The sequence below is a fragment of the Mus musculus genome, chromosome 3, assembly GCF_000001635.26.
Source record: "Mus musculus strain C57BL/6J chromosome 3, GRCm38.p6 C57BL/6J".
Classification (NCBI taxonomy): domain Eukaryota; kingdom Metazoa; phylum Chordata; class Mammalia; order Rodentia; family Muridae; genus Mus; species Mus musculus.
In genome coordinates, this window is record NC_000069.6 from 39,294,992 (window position 1) to 39,306,210 (window position 11,219).

At 40.4% G+C, this 11,219-nt stretch overlaps 1 long non-coding RNA gene across 3 annotated transcripts in view; it reads left to right on the forward strand.

Moving 5' to 3' along the window:
• Gm42214 overlaps window positions 1–10,941 on the forward strand; it is a 28,802-nt gene extending 17,861 nt beyond the window's left edge. For all 3 annotated transcript variants that reach the window (XR_880795.1, XR_880794.1, XR_880793.1), the window contains one exon: window positions 10,580–10,941. This is a non-coding gene — a long non-coding RNA (predicted gene, 42214). The remainder of the gene's footprint in view (window positions 1–10,579) is intronic.
• The last annotated feature ends 278 nt before the right edge of the window (window positions 10,942–11,219 follow it).

Consider the following 11,219-nt stretch of genomic DNA (forward strand, 5'->3'; position numbering starts at 1 on the left):
GACCAGAGCTTTTGAACTTTGTATTTACCATGGACAGACCAACCCTTTCTTCAAGTGACATTCATAATTGATGTGTGTACATGTGTGCCTGTATGTATGTGTATTTGAGTGTGTGTGTATGTGTGTGTGTGAGTGAGTTTGTATGTGTGAATTTGAGTGTGTGTGCATGCATGCACGTGTATGTGTGTGTATTCCTCACAGTGATGCAAACCAGGCTGAGGTGTCTCAGGAATCCCCAGTTATATGTGAGAGAACATAGGCAGCATGTGAACAGGGCTGTGTGTGCTCACAGGCTTTTGGTGTCTTTCTTCTCCTTAAAGAACAGCCCTGCTCCCAAAATACCTTGAGATCACTGTATTTCACCACTACAAAGTCCTGCTGGCTTTGCACAAAGAAGTCTGGACTTTTCCGGAAGTCAGAAGAGATAGCCTGTGACCTCCTGTCTTCTGCTATCCATTTCATTTCCTTCCTGCCTTATCTTTGTAACACCAGCACTGACTTCCAAGTAAACAGCTGCACATTGATGACAAAACCCATCCCTTTCATTCCACCTATGAACCCCACCAGAGCACAGAGCACACAGAGCCTGACGTGGTTTCTAAATTTCTTCTCTTTGTGATTTCCTATTTTCCAGGTGTCCTAATAAATGTTTGTTCTACGTTACGAGTGAATCATTCAAGGTGATTTCTCTTCAGTCTTTTTCTGAGTTTACCCACTTTATATAAATAAGAATAAAGAATCCCAATTGCTTCAAAATTTCTCATTTCAATTCAGACTGTGATTAATCTGGTAGATAAAAGTGGTAACTTTCACATTTGAGGCAATCAAGATATAAAGACAGTACGGAGCTGTCAATAGGAACCGCCCTGGCAGGTCATCTGGCCATTGGTCATTACCATGGTTATTTCTAGTTATTGAGTCTCTGGCAAGAAAGGCTGGGGTCCTGGAGTCATTGTGATTGTTAGACTATGATATCATCATATGCCCCCTGTAGCCCTTACTTTGGAGGCAGAATTGAGGTACTTCCAAAAGGCATGCAGGTTTTTGTGGATTTTGACCAGGAAAAGAGTAGGTTTGAATGGAATACTTTTACCCAGGAAACCCTTGCCCTGCAGCCCAGTGAGTGTCACTGGAACTCTGTTTAATCACACAGTCGTATCCACCTCTTTTATAGATGCTCAGGGACAGCAAAATGGTGGCACCAAAATGTACCTTCCCCATTTTCCTATTTTTAATACGAATGTATTTCTTTGGAAAAAATAAGTTGAAGAAATTATAATTCCCTAACACCACTGTAAAGGGAAAAAGAAGTGAAGTACAAAAGTTATAGCGTCTACCGAACTCCCCAGCACAGTGTGCGAAATGTGTGGCTTTCCTGACACCACACACAAGCTCAGGCACAGACTCCTACTGTCTGCTGCAAATGCCCTTTTTACCACCCCTGTAAAAATAAGATCTTCTGTTCTTGGAGACCAGCTGGGCTGTGGCTGCTTCTCTGACTGCTGGGAGTCGAGGTGGTCTGTTCACTCTCAGCCATTTCAGTTTTATGTTCAGTTGCTTGGTTGGGTTTTTGTTTGTTTTTTTTTAAAGAAGTTCTTTTCTAAAGAAATCTGGCTTTTCTTTCAAGATTGTATATGTGTAATTTGAACAAATTATTGAGATTGATCAATAGCATAGCTGAAAGGGTTTTTGTTGTTGTTGTTAAATAATTATTTTCCAAAATGCACTGGTATTCAACTTGTTTTTGCTTGTTTGTTTTGGTTTTTGTTTTTGTTTTTAAATAAAACAGCTCAAGTCAATAGATAATAGTGTTTCTGATCCAACTTTCACTGATTTTAAGGCAGGCATAAATGAACCAGGGGCAAGTCCATATTTCATACTGGTTTTCCAGGCTAGCCTGTGTGGAAAGTTGCCCCTCCCTTCAGGTAGCAGCTGCTGCCAACTGTTCTGTGATTCCAAGTGATTAATAACAGTAGCTGATCGAGTATGCTTTTCCTAACTGTGCTTCTTTAGAAGGAAGTGTCATTCCTCTTCCAGTGCTCCGTATCACCTCTCAGGGATGGAACACAGAAGTCGGAGTGCACTGCACTGGGAAAGAATCACACAGTTTCCTCTCATGTGCTGTTATGAAATTTTGTTTTGTGCCTGTTCTACTTAAATATTACAGCATAGACTAGAGAAATGCCATGAAACTGCAAAGATCTGCTGAAACACAGATATTGTTGTCTTGTTATGTCATTGTAGGATATAGTTCCAGTACTTCTGTATGCATACTTGTGTGTGTGTGTGTGTGTGTGTGTGTGTGTGTGTGTATGTGTGTGTGTGTGTGTGTGTGGTTAATATTGATTGCTAAGTTAAAAGTAAAACTAAGATTTCCTTAAATCAATTACATATGAATGTTAAACCAAAACTCTATGACATAAAGCTAGAAAATAGACAAAAATGTTGCACAAACAGCAAATATTACTAGTATATGTCCCTGCTGCTATTTCAATAACAGTCAGAGTACATAAAAACTAAACCAAAAAAGGTTAAAATTATTAATTAGAAACATAGTATATAGTTGCACAAAACATGGGTATGTCTTCAAAGGGGATAAAAGATAGCTCATTTTGAGCCATATGTGAAGGATGGTGGCTCAGATATCTGTAGACTTTAAATCACATCTTTCAGTTTGGAAGGTACCCTATGCCTTGTTCTATATGACTATAGAACAAGAGAAAGTCATAGAGCAAGGCTTTTTCCAAATGCCTTGGTGGAAACATCAGGTGTGCTGGTGACTGTGAAGCAGTATCCTCCTTGCTAAAACCTCAGAAGTTCTCTGATGACATCCTTAGCTTTCCAGTTGGTAGAAGTCAATGATCTGTTATGTAAATAAATTCAGAGTTTTATCTAATGATTGAAAAGATATTAGGTCAGACAGAGAAGTAAACACTGAATAACTGCTGGTGAGTCAAAGACAGTATGATGTCTAGAAGGTTTTGGTAAACTTTTCACTTCCCCAGGGAAAATGGACTAAACGTAAGTTGACCTCTTTATTCTAATGAGGGCACAAGAAGAGTGAAGAGGGCAGAGCTGGAGTATGTTCATCTTTACATTTCTGTGTGCTATGACCCACAGGGCTTGGGTCTGGAAACCCAACTGGGTTGATGATGAATAAAGAATGTACAGATGTACAGATGCAAGCTCAGAAAAGCTGGTCCCCAAGGCCAGGGAAGGTGTTTACACTCTAACAGAGCCAAATGCAGCACCCTGGAACCTCCGTGTGCTTATTCCACACAGTAGAGAGGGGCAGTGGCTGGCTAGTCTCAGAAGGACATCTTTGTAGGTGAGTGGTCTCAGGCTGCAAGGATGCTCAGAGGATGAGGAAGCTGCCCTTGCTAGTTCTTGTACCCAGTGGACACTCATTCATACTCAGAGTCCCAAGAAGGTTTTGGCATTCCTCTGAGACTCACCTAGATAACATTTTGTCATTTGCTTGGAGCTGAGACTTTGGAGTCCCGACATGGATATGCCCATGTGAACAATACACATTCTCTCAGGACTTTACTCACTCAAGGTTTCCTCCATTCCTTACACCCATGGGTGTAAGATAAGACAGGAACTCCTGGTATCTACATTAATCTTTACCTATTTTTTTGTCATATATGGTGACATATACACATATATGTATATTGTTCTCAAACAGTCTCTTGTTTTACATATATTACTTGGTAATGGGCTAAACTTGTTAGTGGGATTTGTTCGTATTTCTTTTTTTTTTCCATTTTTTATTAGGTATTTAGCTCATTTACATTTCCAATGCTATATCAAAAGACCCCATACCCACTCACCCCCACTCCCCTACCCACCCACTCCCCCTTTTTGGCCCTGGCGTTCCCCTGTACTGGGGCATATAAAGTTTGCAAGTCCAATGGGCCTCTCTTTGCAGTGATGGCCGACTAGGCCATCTTTTGATACATATGTAGCTAGAGACAAGAGCTCTGGGGTACTGCTTAGTTCATATTGTTGTTCCACCTATAGGGTTGCAGTTCTCTTTAGTTCCTTGGGTGCTTTCTCTAGTTCCTCCATTGGGGGCCCTGTGGTCCATTCAATAGCTGACTGTGAGCATCCACTTCTGTGTTTGCTAGGCACTGGCATAGTCTCACAAGACACAGCTATATCTGGGTCCTTTCAGCAAAATCTTGCTAGTGTATGCAATGGTGTCAGCTTTTGGAAGCTGATCATGGGATGGATCTCTGGATATGGTAATCACTAGATGGTCCATCCTTTCGTCACACTTCCAAATTTTGTCTCTGTAACTCCTTCCATTGGTGTTTTGTTTCCTATTCTAAGAAGGGGCAAAGTGTCCACACTTTGGTCTTCGTTCTCTTGAGTTTAATGTTTTTAGCAAATTATATCTTATATCTTGGGTATCCTAAGTTTCTGGGCTAATATCCACTTATCAGTGAGTACATATTGTGAGAGTTCCTTTGTGATTGGGTTACCTCACTCAGGATGATGCCCTCCAGGTCCATCCATTTGCCTAGGAATTTCATAAATTCATTTTTTTAATAGCTGAGTAGTACTCCATTGTGTAAATGTACCACATTTTCTGTATCCATTCCTCTGTTGAGGGGCATCTGGGTTCTTTCCAGCTTCTGGCTATTATAAATAAGGCTGCTATGAACATAGTGGAGCATGTGTCTTTCTCACTAGTTGGAACATCTTCTGGATATATGCCCAGAAGAGGTATTGCTGGATCTTCCAGTAGTACTATGTCCAATTTTCTGAGGAACCGCCAGACTGATTGCCAGAGTGGTTGTACAAGCTTGCAATCCCACCAACAATGGAGGAGTGTTCCTCTTTCTCCACATCCTCGCCAGCATCTGCTGTCACCTGAATTTTTGATCTTAGCCATTCTGACTGGTTCGAGGTGGAATCTCAGGGTTGTTTTGATTTGCATTTCCCTGATGATTAAGGATGTTGAACATTTTTTCAGGTGCTTCTCTGCCATTCAGTATTCCTTGGGTGAGAAATCTTTGTTCAGTTCTGAGCCCCATTTTTTAATGGGGTTATTTGATTTTATGGAGTCTACCTTCTTAAGTTCTTTATATATATTGGATATTAGTCCCCTGTCCGATTTGGGATAGGTAAAGATCCTTTCCCAATCTGTTGGTGGTCTTTTTGTCTTATTGACGGTGTCTTTTGCCTTGCAGAAGCTTTGCAATTTTATGAGGTCCCATTTATCGATTCTCGATCTTATAGCACAAGCCATTGCTGTTCTGTTCAGGAATTTTTCCCCTGTACCCATATCTTTGAGGCTTTTCCCTACTTTCTCCTCTATAAGTTTCAGTGTATCTGGTTTTATGTGGAGATCCTTAATCCACTTAGATTTGACCTTAGTACAAGGAGATAGTACTGGATCAATTCGAAATCTTCTACATGATAACAGCCAGTTGTACCAGCACCATTTGTTGAAAATGCTGTCTTTTATCCACTGGATGGTTTTAGCTCCCTTGTCAAATATCAAGTGACCATAGGTGTGTAGGTTCATCTCTGGGTCTTCAATTCTGTTCCATTGGTCTAGTTGTCTGTTGCTATACCAGTACCATGCAGTTTTTATCACAATTGCTCTGTAGTACATCTTTAGGTCGGGCATGGTGATTCCACCAGAGGTTCTTTTATCCTTGAGAAGAGTTTTTGCTATCCTAGGTTTTTTGTTATTCCAGATGAATCTGCCGATTGCCCTTTATAATTCGTTGAAGAATTGAGTTGGAATTTTGATGGTGATTGCATTGAATCTGTAGATTGCTTTTGGCAAGATAGCCATTTTTACTATATTGATGCTGTTGATCCATGAGCATGGGAGATCTTTCCATCTTCTGAGATCTTTAATTTCTTTCTTCAGAGACTTGAAGTTCTTGTCATACAGATCTTTCACTTCCTTAGGTAGAGTCACGCCTAGGTATTTTATATTATTTGTGGCTATTGAGAAGGGTGTGGTTTCCCTAATTTCTTTCTCAGCCTGTTTGTCCTTTGTGTAGAGAAAGGCCATTGACTTGTTTGAGTTAATTTTATATCCAGCTACTTCACTGAAGCTGTTTATCAGGCTTAGGAATTCTCTGGTGGAATTTCTAGGGTCACGTATATATACTATCATATCATGTGCAAACAGTGATATTTTGACTTCTTCCTTTCCAATTTGTATCCCCTTCATCTCCTTTTGTTGTCTAATTGCTTTGGCTAGGACTTCAAGTACTTGTTGAATAGGTAGGGAGAGAGTGGACAGCCTTGTCTAGTCCCTGATTTTAGTGGGATTGCTTCAAGCTTCTCACCATTTACTTTGATGCTGGCTACTGGTTTGCTGTAGATTGCTTTTATCATGTTTAGGTATGGGCCTTGAATTCCTGATCTTTCCAAGACTTTTATCATGAATGGGTGTTGGATTTTGTCAAATGCTTTCTCAGCATCTAATGAGATGATCATGTGGTTTTTGTCTTTGAGTTTGTTTATATACTGGATTACGTTGATGGATTTCCGTAAATTGAACCATCCCTGCATCCCTGGGATGAAACTTCTAAGGCTTCAGGATAATCAAGTTCTCAGCAGGCAGGAAACAGATGGGAAGGAAGCTGGGAAGAGTTAGGATTGAGGATGCTCTGTAAAGCTAATGTGTGTTTTCATTTCATTTTTCTTCCCTTTCTCTTATTCTTTATCTAGCAAAGAAGTTACTCTTTCTCTCCTATTTGTTGTAAATTCTCTTTGACCACAACACCAGAATTTACATGTATGTGGCAAAATTTTTGCATGTGGTTGAAAATTGGGACTATTAAATGAATAAATATTCAATAGAGGGTAAAAGATTTGCTGGTTAATTTCCATTGTCGACACCTTAGAGAAAAGGAAGACACAACTTGAAAGAGTCTGCCAGGGCTTTTCTGTTGAGTAGATTATGAGAACTCTGCCTCAGTTATGATGCAATCCATTGATAAATGGGAGATTTGAATACTGCACTGGCTTTTTGTATGTATCCAAGCACTCTTTCTTCTCTTCCATAAAATTACAACACCGTCACAGAAAAGGCAGAGAGAAACCAGAAGGTTTTGTTGCCCCAACTTTGTCAATCAGAAATACAATCCAATCTTCTACTTTCTTTTAGCCTCCTAGCCTTTTAAAGCACAGGGAGCTACAGGCTGAATAACTCTTAAGTACCTGTTAACATTTTTTACTAATGTATCTAGATTAATCTTTTGACTTTGTCTATAAGGATGTTTTCAAAGGCAAATGCCATGCAGGCCAACTGAGGTAGGAAGAACTCAGAATGTAGGAGGTAGCATCCGATGTGCCCGGAGCTGATGACAGAGAGGATAGGAAATGAGCAAGAGAATGAAAAGCAAGTTCCCCTGAGCTGGTGTGGTCATCAAGGCTGCTGATTATCAGTGTCATCCTCGAGCCTCATCTGTCTCCCATTATGGAGTCACGCCAGCAGCCAGCAGCTTTTCAGAGAGATTTGGGCTGCAGACACAGGTAACATCAGGAATGACTTTTTTCCTGCTTTGTCCATTCTGCAGCAATGATCAGTGATCAGCTACTGATTTCTGTGTCTCAGTCCACAGACATAGTGGGAGTCCATGGCCTATTGTTTCGTAAGGCAAGCTAGTAAGTCTCTACCATCAATTGTAAATCTATACACATAATATATACTAGAAGATCTGTGTAGATCTACATATAATTCATATATAGGCTGAAGTATCATTAAAGTATGTTGCATTATATTACACTTGATATTATAGCATATTTATTACACTACTTATTGTTTCCCTTTCCACTGATGCCCCAGTATGGAATGCCAGGATGGGGAAGCAGGAGTGGGTAGGTGTGTGGGAGAACACCCTCATAGAAGCAGGGGGAAGGGTAGTAGGATAGGGGGTTTGCAGAGGGGAAAACAGGAAAGTGGATAACATTTGAAATGTAAATAAATAAAATATCCAGCTTTAAAAAAAAGGAAAAAATGACAATGAAAAAAGAAAACCTTAAATAACACAAATGGGGATTTTGGTGCTATAAGTGGCTATAGTCTTGCAGTTGTCAAGCTATGGCTTATGAACACGAGAAAAAAGCATATTTCTGATGGTCTTAGGAACCCCTGACTATAAATTTATTTTTGTTGCCACATTGTAACTGTAATTTTGCCTCTGACAGTGTCGCCATTCCTAAGGCCATCAGAAATACATGTTTTCTGATGGTCGCAACCTGTAGTTTGAGAACTGCTGCACTAGAGAAGAAGAATTTTAAGCATTGATTTCTCCCATTGGTTTTATGGTTTCTCCATGATCTTTCTGATCATAAAGAGAACTCTGGCAATTTTTTGCCATGAACTGTCTAAAGGCATATACACAGTAAATGCACTTAACACTCTTAACTCACACCTTGTGAGAGGTGAGGGACTTAGTAGCAATATATATGATCTTTCGAAGCATTTCTGGGAAACAAGTATAATGATGTTGGCTGGTGGCTCCTGGCATCGAAGGACAAAGCAGTAAATGAAAAGAATGAGCTCAGAGATTCAATTTCCCAGCTCCAGATGTGCACAAACAATCTACAGGCTTTTAAGTGTGCCCTGAAGGAGAATCTTCTGTCCTGAAAGCCATAGGATTAAAGTTGCCCACAACCAAAGCCAAGCCCTCATCATGTAACTGGCTGACTTACAAGGGGAGTTTGAATTCACAGACTCCAAGAGTGTCCGAGTGTCTACACTTAAAGTAGAGACACTCATTGGAAGAGTGAAATTCTGTAAATTGGGCTGGGAGCCTGGAGCCATTCTTTTGAGACTGAGGAAATCAAGCTCCTAAATTCTCCTCATTTAATTTGATAAAGGAAGAGGTCTCAAGAACTTCAGCGACAGTCGGGCCACCACTCTACCTTTTATAGTACTACCCCCTCTACCTCTGTCTGTGGGAACTAATTCTACACTGCCTGTCAGAACAATTAAGACTAAGCTCAGTTACCAAGCAGGATACAAATGATGTCCTTGTGGACACATCCACCCTCACCAACTCTCATTTTGGCCAATAAGCCTACATCCAGACTCAAATCTCCATAGGAGGCTATGGGCACATCATATAGTAGGGTTATGGCATGCTCTATACCCAAAAGGGTTTCTTTAGGTTTCTAATTCATATATCTCTGAAAATCATTCGTAGAGATGGATGATCAGCAGAGGAATAAGCATAAAAGGAAGTACATAATACGAACAGGAATGATTTAGTGCTACATGTTCAAAGAGTAGGGGTTCTAGATTTAGTATACCAGTTTGCACAGGTAATAAATATACAAATGGTTTATTTGGTAGTTAACTGAAGTCCATCAAAAGACAACCTGTTATTTATGAGCAGATGTCTGCTATTCCTTAGCTCATTTCAATGGAGGATTGAAAGACTCAGAGGCATTGCAATTTGGAGTAAATTTGCCACATACAACATCCACCTCCACTAGAAGATGGGCCTTTAGTACATTAAGCAGTAGTAGTAGATTAAGAAACCAGTTTCTGAGGGGAAATCAGAATCCTTCAAGAGCTTGGCCATTGAAATTTTCTGTGCCAGAAGCAATACTGTGGTTAAGCACAGCAATAGTTAAAATATTCTGTATGGTAACACACACAAATATGTATATGACACCCTCTCTTCTGGCCTTCTTAGGCACCTGCACTCATGTAAGCCTACACACACACACACACACACACACACACACACAATCTTTAAACCAGGCCCTATTCTTCAGTCAGTTGATCATCCAGTATAACCTATAATGACACAGGCGCATATGGGAAATAAGGAAGCATTGCACCAGAGGTAGACAGTATGTTATTTGGGTCACTGTACCTTCAGGACCTGCTTGGTCTTTATCACTTATGTTGCATGTTCATTTGATGACAGAGTGACACCGTGCTTGCCTAAAGTGAGGAGTTTTAGAAATTGAACAATTAATATCATGTGGTATTTGGTGGCCCGTTATCACTGTTCAGTTTTTACTACACCTCTCTCTCATGCTTTGTCACGTAATAACATGGGTTAACTTAGTATTTCAGATTAAGCATTATTTAACCTACATTGCCATGCTTAATTTCTTGGATACCCTGGAAAGATTAGGTATCCCTGGGGGAAATACAGTACATGTCTCACGCTGTACAGGATAATTATGTTAGCAGAATTGTGACCTTGTCATTGATTTTACTGAGGGCTAAGTATGGTTTAAGGAGATTGGTTTAGGTGTCAAGACACTAAAGGGCTTCTAAAGGCTACACATGGCTGGTAGCTTTTTTATGTTGAGAGGAAACTAGGAAGGTCCTATGGGTCCATGTGTGGGTGTGTCTGTGAGGTCAATTCCAGATACAGTTGCTATATTGAGACAGCACCCAAGAGAGGGTGAAAAGAAGATCTGCCTTGAATGAGGCAGCACATATAATAGCCTGGATCGTATGTAACAAACGCAGAGGGAAGAAGGCAGCTAAAGACTGAGAAGCTCAAACCTACCAGACCAGTATGCCTAGCGGAGCTGGTGCTGCCTGTGGACATGACTCGTTTCTTCTTTCTTTCAGGGTGAGTCACATCAGTGACTGAAGAAGCTTCCAGCTTTAGCCTAGAGCCTGGTCATTGGTGAGAATTGGTCAAAGGTGTCCAGCTTCTTGGGTTGAACAGCTAAACGTTCTCTAACATTCCAGGGTGCAATGCCCACTGTTGGACTAGCCAGCCTCCAACCGTATGAACTGATTTTGTACATTTCCTTAATAATTATGGAATTATCTGTGTCTTATGAACTCCACCTATGTATTTGTTTTGTTCCTGCAAAGCTCTGTAAGTTAGGAAGGGTGTAAGACGCTTTCCCGATTATGGATTATGGGGAAAGCACTGAGCCTGTAGTGCTTTCCAAAAGGTAATTGCCAGTAAAGAAAAACACAGTTGGTACAAAAAGCAAAGACATTTAACTTGTGTAACATACAAATGCTTGCTTGGACTTACTTAGACTTGGCAGTGTTATACATGATGATTCTCTTTCATGTTGAGTTCACACATTACGATTTTTTATTGTACAATCGCTTTTGTGTAATTCTCATAGTGGGAAATAAACTCGGCCCTGTCAACAAGAAGTCCACATGTATGTGCAGCACATAGAAGCTCCAGGTTTGCTTTCAGAGACACAACTTCGGGAGGGAGAGGTTCTTTCCCATGATGTGCTAA